The following is a 12,500-nucleotide window of genomic DNA, read 5'->3' on the forward strand; positions in this document are numbered from 1 at the left end:
TTAGAAACATACACACACATATATATATATATATATATATATATATATATATATATATATATATATATATATATATATACATATATATATATATATATATATACATATATATATATATATATATATATATATATATATATATATACTATATGTATAAATAAATATATATATATATATATATATATATATATATATATATATATATATATATATATACATATATGTATATATATATATATATATATATGTGTGTGTGTGTGTGTGTGTGTGTGTGTGTGTGTCTGTGTGTGTGTGTATGTTTGTAAGACATTTCTGCTTGAATACTGATAACCGTGGAAAAGCCTCCATCTAAATAAAATCCATTTGAATGCTACAATAATATATTTCTAATATGTTCAATCATTAAAGATTATTTTAATAACCAGGATTTCTTTTAAAAGTTCAATATGCTATATTTTCCTAAACAAATGAATGAATCATTATTTCACATTTAATTAGCGTCTATTTAGAATTGTACCGAAATAATATCACAGATGATGGAAACATTGCCTAGAAAAGAATTTTATAGGATAGATATCAATCCCTGAGCATCAATACGACTGCTTTTGAAATATCTTTCAAGCTGCAGAATAGATCTGAAAAATATATTTTTATTTTCATACATATTGGTAATATAATTTCAGTCGACAAAGCTATATTTCTTTACAATTTTACCATTCAAGATTATAAGTAAAAAGACAATTCTCTAAATTCACTATTCCCTTCGGCAAACTGTTCAAGTTATCCCTTATCAACATGTACTGCACATTTCTCTGCCAAAAAAAAATTTGTCGGGTTTCCTCTTAAAAATTCGGTTTGTCTATTTCTCTTTTAACTTAAACTTGTGTATTTACTATATGCCTGTACTAGATCCAGAGGTTTCTTTCATCATCATTTAAAGTTCACACGTTTTTATAACAGCCCAGGAAATCAGTTCTATACATAACATAGCTCTTAATTCTAGGTTTGACTTGTGATTTTTTCTTAATATCAGTATTTTCAGATCTTGTCGAATATAACTGGGTACAACTTGCCTTCAAATAATTTCAACAATAAGCACAAATCATTGTCAGTTTTAGTCCATAGAATTTATGAAATGTAGCGGATGTGAACTATGGGCAACGTACAATAAATGTTCTGGAAATACATCGATTTGGTATTTGCAGCATTGTTACACTACCACAGGTGGCGCTGATGGAGCACAGGTCAAGCGTCGGTCAAATAAAGGAACACATATGCTGATTAGGAAGGTCATTATGCACTTAGCCCTCTCAAAAGCTGTTTCGAGAAAAATCAGACCTTGGTTGACGGAACGAATATAATCTAAGATGTATAATGTAAATAGAATTTGAAGCTGCAAGACTACATAGGTTTGGTATGATTTAGGGATTATCTTGTAGATATAACTGTTAATAGTTTGAGATAGACAATTAAGAGATCTAAGAATTGAGGTATAAAACAGAATTCGTTGTAGGAATGTGACTGTGTGATTGAATGGTTGATAAGGGTTGATAGGTAAGCTTAGATGAGTAAAGTAGCTGGTGAGAAGAAAGATTATTTTACAGTATAATGCTAAAGGTAAAAGATGATTCAGGGACATTTTATTACATTAAATGCTAGGAAATCTGTACAGTGAGATTTTGATTGCTTAAGGACGATGATAGAGGCATTAATAATTATATAATAATAATAATGGTTTAAGACCTGGAAGAAAGCACAATGTACATGAAAAGCAAATAAAATATGACTCGCTTTTCGAAAAAAGGTTTATGCCAATGCTGGAGACTATTATTATTATTGTTATCATTATTATTATTATTATTATTATCATTATTATTATTATTATTATTATTATTATTATTATTATTATTATTATTATTATTATTATTATTAGTTAAGCTACCACCATGATCAAGATGCATTCTCAGCCTAGCCTTCCCGTCGACAACTACCTTATCACCCAGTTTTCGACCAATCAGCTGACTGAGTCCACCCATCCAGCAGAGTTTTTCGGCTCTGCCGGCGAGTAACTGAAATTTTCATTAATCTGCCCATAGACTTTACGACCATGTCAGTCTACTTCCTGGGAGACTGGGCCTTATCGCACCTGTAACCAAGAAGATTCCGCCACTGTAATAAGCTTTACAACGACCCAACCTGTGATTATAACGACTGTGTAGCTTACTACAACCACAGAGCCGATTTAATTGACTAGATAGGACTCTACCAGCGTGAACGCAAGGATGAAGTGATACCCAACCACCCAGTAAGATGTCTCTGCTCAGACTGCAAGTACGCCTCGAACCTCTGCATGGAATACTACAGCAAACACGGGACAATGACACCCGTGGTTGAGACACCTACGCCAACTTGCAAAGCTTGAACCCACGACTCTCTCCCCTGGCAAGGAAAGGAGAAATTCGCCCGCTGAAGCCCTGACAGGCCAGAAGGCAAAACAGTCCCCGGACTGCAACTGTACTGATTGCCTGACAGAGCTCATTCAAGAAGCCACTGCCACCGTACAAAACACCCAAAAATAACAATATTTTGTACACAGAAATTAATTCTATTTAAAATTTCAATGAGAATTTTCCTTGCTATGCACAAGGTTTGGCAATCAATGTGATAAAATTATGCCCAATAGGTTAGTAGAATTCGAAACACGTAGAGAGTTTAGTCAACAGTACTTTTTTCTAAGAAAAAAAAAATATATATATATATTTAGTTTATTAAGAGCAAAGATGCTGGGGAAAATATCATTAACTATTTTTTCAGTTAGCAATACCACATGATTGCAAACATTAGCACACAATTATTTTAGAACTACCAAAAAAATGTCATTTATTTTTTTGGTATTATTGTAACATACTGTATGTGACTTTGTACCACAACTCTTGCTAGAATCCTTCTTCAACCTCGATAAAACACATAGATACACACATAAATAAACAAACACACAAATACACACACATACACACACACACACACATATATATATATATATATATATATATATATATATATATATATATATATATATATATATGTATATATATATATATATATATATATATATATATATATATATGTATATATATGTATATGCATATATACATATATATACATATATATTTGTGTAAATATATTCATATATATATATATATATATATATATATATGTATATATGTATACATATATCATATGTGTCTGTATATATATATATATATATATATATATATATATATATATATATAAATATATATGTATATATATATATATATATATATAAATATATATAAATATATATACATATATATATATATGTATATATATAAATATATATATAAATATGTATATATATATATATATATATATATATATATATATATACATGTATACATATACATATATATATGTGTGTGTGTGCATGTGTGTGAATGCGCATATATTCATTGGCATGTATGCTGAGACGTAGATATCTACAGTATATATATATATATATATATATATATATATATATATATATATATATATATATATATATATTTATATATATATATATATTTATATATATGTATATATACAGTATATATACAGACAGATATATATACATATATATATATATATATATATATATATATATATATATATATATATATATATATATATTTATATATATATATATGTATATATACAGTATATATATATATATATGTGTGTGTGTGTGTGTGTGTGTGTGTGTGTGTAGCATCATCATCATCTTCTCCTCGCCCCTTGACCCAAAGGGCCTCGGTTAGATTTCACCAGTCGAACCTACCTTGAGCTTTTAATTTAATACTTCTCCATTCGTCGTCTCCTACTTCATGATTCATACCCTCAGCCATGTAGGCCTGGGTTTTCGAACTCTTCTAGCGCCTCTTGGTGCCCAGCTAAACGCTTGGTGATCCAATCTCTCTTGGGGAGTGTGAAAAACATACCCGACCTATCTCCATCTACCCTTCATCATGATCTGATCCACATATGACACTCGAGTAATCTTTTTTATAGTTTCATTTAACTCACAATATCCTTCTGAGAATTTGTTCAAAAATCTACTAAATCTATTGGATATTGTTTCATTGTCATATCATGACCCATGACCATATAGTATCACCGATCTAACTAAACGAATATATAGTCTGATTTTTATATGTAACTTCAGGCGATTTGATTTCCTAATTTTATTTAACGTAGCCATTGTTTGATTTGCCTTTTTCAATCCTTCACAAAACCAATTTTAAAGACCCTGTATTGGAGATCATAGTTCATAGATAATTAAATAATTCTACCTCATTAATCCTTTCTCCTTCCCATAATATTTCATCTCCAATTGCATACTCGGTTCTCATCATCTCTGTCTTTCTTCTATTTATCTTGATCCCAACCTACTGTGATATATCATGTAATCTGTTAAGTAAGCATTGCAAATCCTGTGGTATTCTGCTAATGAGGATATTATCATCAGCATACATTAGGTCTGCTAGAATCCTATTACCGATCCAATCCAATCCTTCTCCACCATTTCCCACTATTCTACGCAATACAAAATTCATGAGGAGGATGTGCACCATAGGTGGCAACACATTTCCTTAAAGTACTCCGCTGTTCACTGGAAATTCATTTTATAGGACTCCACTATCATTAACTTTGCATTTCCTATGCTCATGAACAGACTTAATCAGATTCACATATTTAAGATGAATTCCATAATAATGTAGGACTCTCCATGAAATTAGCCGGTGATGCCATCACAAGTGGATTTCTATATTCTACGCATTACTGTAGAACATGCCTTTCAATGTAGTTATGAAAATATGTAATATGCTTATTCTAAGGAGACTGTAGAGAAACATTGATAAAAAAAGATGAGAGATGAACAAGCAGGATTCAAAAAGGTAGAAGTTTCACTGACCAAATATGAATATATATACACACACACACATATATATATATATATATATATATATATATATATATATATATATGTGTGTGTGTGTGTGTGTGTGTATATTATATATACATATACATATGTATTTATTTATTTATACATATATATATATATATATATATATATATATATATATATATAGTAGGTTGGCCAGGGCACCAGCCGCCCGTTGAGATACTACCACTAGAGAGGTATTGGATCCTTTGACTGGCCAGACAGTATTGCATTGGACCCCTCTCTCTAGTCACGGCTTATTTTTTCTTTGCCTACACTTACACGGAATAGTCTGGCCTATTCTTTACATATTCTCGTCTTTCCTCATACATCTGACAACAATGAGATACTTAACACTTCTTCACCAAGGGGTTAATTTACTGCACTGCAATTTGTTCAGTGTACAGTACTTTCCTCTTGGTAAGGGTAGAAGAGACTCTTTAGCTATGGTAAGTAGCTCTTCTAGGAGAAGGACACTCCAAAATTAAACCATTGTCCTCTAGTCTTGGGTAGTGCCATAGCCTCTGTACCATGGTCTTCCACTGTCTTGGGTTAGAGTTTTCTTGCTTGAGGGTACACTCGGGCACACTATTCTATCTTATTTTTTTTCTTCCTCTTGTTTTTTTGAAATGGTGTGTTGGGCAGGCTTAATAGAAGGGCCATGGATGCCTGGTGGTTTATCAAGAGGTTGTCTTTTCCTTTTTCTGATTTTTTCTTCTCAAAACCATCCTTACTGTCCTCCCTTCAGTTGAAATGGCTATCCTGGAGGGTATTTAGCCTTGCATGGTGTATCGGCTCCTCCATGTTGACCAGTTTTTCCGACTTTTTACTATAGTCTATGGATATCATCAATCATTTTTATTATTATTCTGTACATATTGTTTTTGTTTTAATTCTTGTTAATCTAGTTTTTAAGTATGATGTCTCTTTTTTATTTCTATTAATTCATATGCTGTCTGGAGACATTGAGCAAAATCCGGGACCAGTACGTCCTAGATTTCGTCAATGTCGTCTTCTGTATTGCAATATTCGTGGTCTTCATGCAAATATCCGAGACCTTACAGTTGCGTCCAGACAGTATGATATTCTTTTGTGCTCAGAAACTTTGGTTTCTAATATGAGGCACTCATCTGAGCTCCTTATAACTGGTTTTAAGAAGCCAATAATGCTGAAACGTGATTCCATTCCTAGGGCCAGGGGAATGGCGGTGTATATTAGGACCGAGTACCCTGCTTCTCATAAGTCCTGCTATCAATGTGGATGTCATGAGATTCAGGTAATAAAAGTTTGTGGCAGGCATAACAACTTTTATTTGTGTTCAATCTACCGGAATCCAGACATGGATGATTCTATCTTTGATTGTCTTCTTACCATTATGGCTAAGATACAAGAAGATGATAGAAAGGCTTCGTTTGTCTTTGTTGGTGATTTTAATGCTCACCATAGGGAGTGGTTGAGTTCTATCTCTCCTACCGATCGCCATGGCTTAAGAGCTTTAGACTTTGCCTCAGAATCAGGCTGTGAGCAAATCATAAATGAAGCTACTCACAGGTCTGGAAATTGCTTGGACCTCGTATACACTGACTCCCCTGGCGTTATAACTAGTAAGGTTGGTTCTCCAGTCGGGACTTCTGATCATGCCTTGATTTCATTATTAGTGAAGACGGAGCAGCCTGTCCCTGATATATCATATTCTTGTAAAATTTATATGAAATCCCAAGCAGACTGGAATGGGATTTTGCATGATCTTTTGTGCTTGAATTGGTCACAATTATATAATAGTGTAGATCCTGTTGTCCCTTTGAATGAAAATCTAGTCAACATAATTGATAGGCGTATCCCTTCTCGTGTGCTAAGGTACCGAATGAAGGACAAACCGTGGTTCAATGATGATTGTAGACGTGCTTATTTGGAGAAGCAGGAGGCCTATCACCTTTGGAAGGGTAACAGATCAGATTTGACCTGGAACAACTATACTCAGCTTCGAGCTTTTGCTCAGAGAGTTTATGCCTCAACTGAAAAGGAGTACAATTTAATCATAAAAGAAACCCTCTCTGGTACAACTCAGGAACATAAATGGTGGTCTACCCTGAAATCTGCACTCTTTGGTGTAGATGCAACAGTTCCTCCTTTACTTAAACCAGATGGCTCAGTCACTCACTGTCCAAAGGAAAAGGCAACCCTTTTGGCTGATGTTTTTGACAGTAAACAGAGTAATGAAAAACTTGAACTTCCTCATTCCTGTTTTCCTGAGGCTAAACTAACTAGTTTAGCTTTTCGATCTCGTGAGATTAAAGCTCTGTTGATGGACCTTGATGCTTATGGAGGTGTAGACCCTAATGGTATTTTTCCTTTGTTTTTTATAAAGACAGCAGATTTCTTAGCTCCAAAGTTATCTGTTATTTTACGCAAGTTAGCAAGAAGAGGAGCTTTTAGCACTTGTTGGAGAATTGGTAATGTTACTCCTCTATGTAAATGTGTTTGTGGTAGCTCAAGTCCCACTGATTACCGCCCAATTTCCATAACTCCCATATTATCTAAAGTTTTTGAACGTCTTCTGGCAAAACGTCTTAATAGGTTTGCTGAAGGTAATCATCTATTCCCTAGTTTGCAATTTGGTTTTCGGAAAGGCCTTGGAGCATGTGATGCCCTTCTTACAATCTCCAATGCAGTACAGAAATCCCTTGATTGTGGTCGGGAAGTTCGTATGATTGGCCTTGATTTTAGTGCTGCCTTTGACCGTGTTAATCATGAGGCCCTTGTTTTCAAACTGAAACAGTTGGGAGTGGGTGGGTCGTTTCTTAGCATTATTATTGATTTTTTAAGTTGTAGATCTCAAAGAGTTGTTGTTGATGGGCACCATAGTGAGTATAGGAATGTGATATCCGGTGTTCCACAGGGTAGTGTTCTTGGCCCATTACTTTTCATACTATATACACATGACATGTGGTTTGGCCTAGAAAATAAGCTTGTTGCATATGCAGATGATGCTACTCTCTTTGCATCAATTCCATCACCTGAATGTAGATCTGGGGTTGGTGAATCCCTTAATAGAGATTTAGCTAAAATTAGTGCATGGTGCAAATTATGGGGTATGAAGTTGAATCCTAACAAAACTCAAAGTATGATTGTAAGTAGGTCAAGGACGGTGGCTCCTCAACATCCGGATCTCAGTATTGATAATGTTTCTTTAAATTTGTATGACTCTTTCAAAATTTTAGGCGTGATTCTTGACAGCAAATTTACTTTTGAGAAACATATAAGGTCTGTGTCTTCTTCAATTGCACAAAAAATTGGCTTATTGAGAAAGTCTTTTAAGATATTCGGTGATCAATCTATTCTGAAGAAGTGTTTTAATTCTTTTATTCTACCTTGTTTTGAGTATTGTTCTCCTGTCTGGTCTTCAGCTGCTGATTCTCATCTTAATTTGTTGGACAGAAACTTACGGTCTATTAAATTTCTTATTCCTGATCTAGATATTAATCTCTGGCACCGTCGATCAATTAGTTCATTATGCATGTTGCATAAGATTTTTCATAACTCTGACCATCCTTTACATTCAGATCTCCCTGGACAATTCTATCCTGTTCGTAATACTAGGCAGGCAGTTAATTCTAATAGCCAGGCCTTCTCCATCATAAGGCTCAATACTACGCAGTACTCTAGAAGTTTTATTCCAGCTGTTACCAAGTTGTGGAATGATCTTCCTAATCGGGTTGTTGAATCAGTAGAACTTCAAAAGTTCAAAGTTGGAGCAAATGCTTTTTTGTTGACCAGACGGACATGAGTCTTTTTATAGTTTATATATGACATTTTTGTTGTTGACGTTGTTAATAGTTTATATATGATATATCTCTTTTGACATTACTTTTTTTAGAATGATTTATTGTTAATTTGTTCTCTTCAGTTATTTATTTCCTTATTTCCTTTCCTCACTGGGCTATTTTTCCCTATTGGAGCCCCTGGGCTTATAGCGTCTTGCTTTTCCAATTTGGGTTGTAGCTTGGATAGTAATAATAATAATAATAATAATATATATATATATATATATATATATATATATATATATATATATATATATATATATATATATATATATGTATTTATATGTGTAAGTATATATAGACAGTACATATATGTAAATATATATATATATATATATATATATATATATATATATATATATATATATATATATATATATATATATATATACATGTATTTACATATATCAGGTTGTTCGTGTATGCACGTGTATTAATGTCTGTGGCTGTGTTTATTTGATTATCAAGAATTTAAATCAAGTTACTTATATAATTCTAGCTCTCACCTTCAAGCTGTGCTTCCTCTTTAACTTGACCTACCGATCTCAGAAGACCATGAATTTTTTATCGTATTGGCTTTTCCATTACTAAAATATCATCCGTTTAAAAATAATGCTGAATAAACAATATCTCAAAGTTGTCCGTAGAGCTCTTTCCAATGTAGAAGGCTCTTCAAATACAATAATGAAAAAATCTTTTTAGATATATTATTGTTTTTTTCTTTCTCTCCATTGGGATTAGCTCCGACGTAATGAGAAAATGGATATGAACCCATACAATATTAAAAAATTTTATATTTTCTATGAAAAAATACAATTCTTGTATACATTGACTTACTTTAGTAATTTATACATATGGAAGGTGAATATATTAAGGTATTGTAAAGGCAAACCGGTAATGCTATATTCAAGTAACTAACCATATTAGTTCTATTAACCTAGGGATGACATTTATTCATCTATAGTGCCATTTGCATCAACATTTCCATTCGTCACTTAAAAGATTAAGTTACAACTTCATCGTGAGATTTAAATGAAAAATGTTCTTGAAGCGGAATACAGCGAGGTACAATCATGGAACTAACTACGTAAGGGGTGGAAAAAAATTTTCATTACTTTTTGTTTTAGGTTGGAAATCTTTCAGTAAAAGGTCTATTATGAAAAATAGGATACATGCTAATTATAAGGTCATTTTAGCATTATTCATAGATATATACTGTCCCTTTCTGAGTGGGCATACCTTAACGTGGTAATAGGTTTGCGCATCGCTACAATCAGCAAAGCTATACTAATCAAAGCCACCCATACTAGGTTGGTTTTCTGTGAGCAATTTGACCGAATTCTCCCACCATCACCAATCCGCAATGGCCAGTGTGGTGATGTAAGCTAGTCAAACCACATATATGAATGAAATTTCTAGGTCTCGGCGCTCAGTCCCCAGTAGCAGTGGAACAACTGGCTAAGGTAGCTAGCAATTACATCCCACTGCAGTGGGTGTTGAAAATCTTTGGACTAAAACAGGCCACTTTTGGAAAATGAACCTTACACCATACAATATCAGGGACCTTTCTGTAAGGAGATCTTGCTGCGTTATAAGAAGAGCTGAAAGAAATAAATTGGGATACAATAGGATAGAGTGAAGTTAGAAGAACTGGTTGATCTTCTATATAGTAAAAAAAGGCTATATATTTTGCTACAGACCCAATAATTATGTACAATGAAATTGAAATGGTTATTCTAGTTAATAAAAATCTTAGAGCTAATAAAAGAATTTATTAGCACTAGTGATAAAACTATAGAATTAATTATCAAACTCAATAAGAAGTCTAAAGTGAAGATCATTCACGCATATACACTAACAACATCCCACAATGATAAAGAGATAGAAACTTTTTAAGAAAATCTGGAAATATACATTTGTTTTGGGGTGCTAAAGTAGGTCAACAGATGAGAGGAGAAACAGCAGTAGATAATTTGGAGTAGGCACAAGAAATGACAGAGGATTCCTGCTTCTAGAGTTTTCTGAAAGAAAAAATCATTAAATTATGAACACCTTTTATATAAAGAAACATAGCAAATGGACATGAAGAACGAAAAACGAAATAGATTTTATTCTCAGTGATAAAGTTAAAGCTGTAACAATGTTAAGGTCAAGCGATCATAGAATGGTGAAAAGCAAAATTCATATAGCTCTAAGAAAAATAAAAATAAGCTCATGTAAAAAAAAGAAAAGAAAAAAAAAACAGTCGGGGTGACTTCAGTGCCGTCACTAGTAACTTAGACAACTTCAAAAGGATAACTTTACCAGAATAATTTTTTTTTCTTTTTTATCTATCTACTGAAGAAAGAACATAAATATTCATTACAGGTTCAACAAACTCCGATGCTGATGGATGCGAAAATAAACTAATTATTCGAAGAAGTATGTCTAACATTAAACAGTTTTCATGGTTAAAAAGATATCCCCCACCCTACGTCTTTTGACTCATGACATGAAAATCATTTTGACACATTCTTGCCTTGTTTCTACATTTTTCACGCTTTCCCCCTATTTACTTTTCTTCCTTTAATAAAATTTTCTTCTTGAAATCTCCATTATTTTCCTATAATCAAGCTTACTTCTGTAAAGAAACGTCTGTCAGATGAATCTTTCAATAATCCCAACTCTTTTTTTTTCTATGGATATTCGCAATTTCATAGAATAGTTTAGAGATTTTGTTGTGTTTATTGTATCCCTTATTGTGTGATTTGTCTTTTTTTGTCCATCCATAGTTTGTATAAATTACTAATAAGTATCTATACAATTTAACTAATTAACTTTTTATAGGAAACTCAAAAATATATATCGCATGTTACCTGAAGGTTATTGAAGCTTTTTATTTTTAATCATATTCTACTACAATCTCATTAAAAAATGTCGCCAAATAGGTCCATAATTTAATTGGGATAATTTCTCCATATGCTAATACCATTGCTGAACAGATTTACTGCACCACTTGCATGCTGTGACGAGAAATGCCTACCTTTGCCTTACCTGAAGCTATTGGAGCTATCAGTATAGGACACTGACAGAAGGCTTTCCCCTCCCTTCATTACTTATATTACCAATTAACTCTGCTTATCTCCCCTTCCGCCAGCCTCTCTCTCTCCACTGTGTCTTGTAACATATGCTGAGAAATGTTGTCATATCAAAGTTTCAAGAAGTATCAGAATAGCATCATTCCTGTTCTGCGGTGGCTATTGATACAGCACCCACTGTGCCACTGATCATCCGTTTATATCTTGAACTCTATCTCCAATCAGAAAAACAATCTCAGTACATTGATAATTCATCATACCTTAACAATCACATAAAACTAATAGAAGCTAATGTTGGCAGACTCCTGTCAAATGGCAAACCCCTTCTTAAGGTTAGGTCTCTTAGTCACATTAAATAGAAGTGATAAAGTTATAGAAGTGAGATTTTTTTTACATATATGAAAGGTGTGTCCCTTTTCTAAAAAAAAAAAAAAATAATAATAATTTATTTACGATGGCATTGTACTTATAATAGGAAAAATACATTATGGACTCATGTGTGTGCGCTGGAACCCAAAAGAATAGAACTGTTGTACCTCTCAGCAACTCTAAAATCTGTAAAACTAAATGGTTACTGGA

The sequence above is a fragment of the Palaemon carinicauda genome, chromosome 16 (genome assembly GCF_036898095.1).
Source record: "Palaemon carinicauda isolate YSFRI2023 chromosome 16, ASM3689809v2, whole genome shotgun sequence".
NCBI lineage: Eukaryota > Metazoa > Arthropoda > Malacostraca > Decapoda > Palaemonidae > Palaemon > Palaemon carinicauda.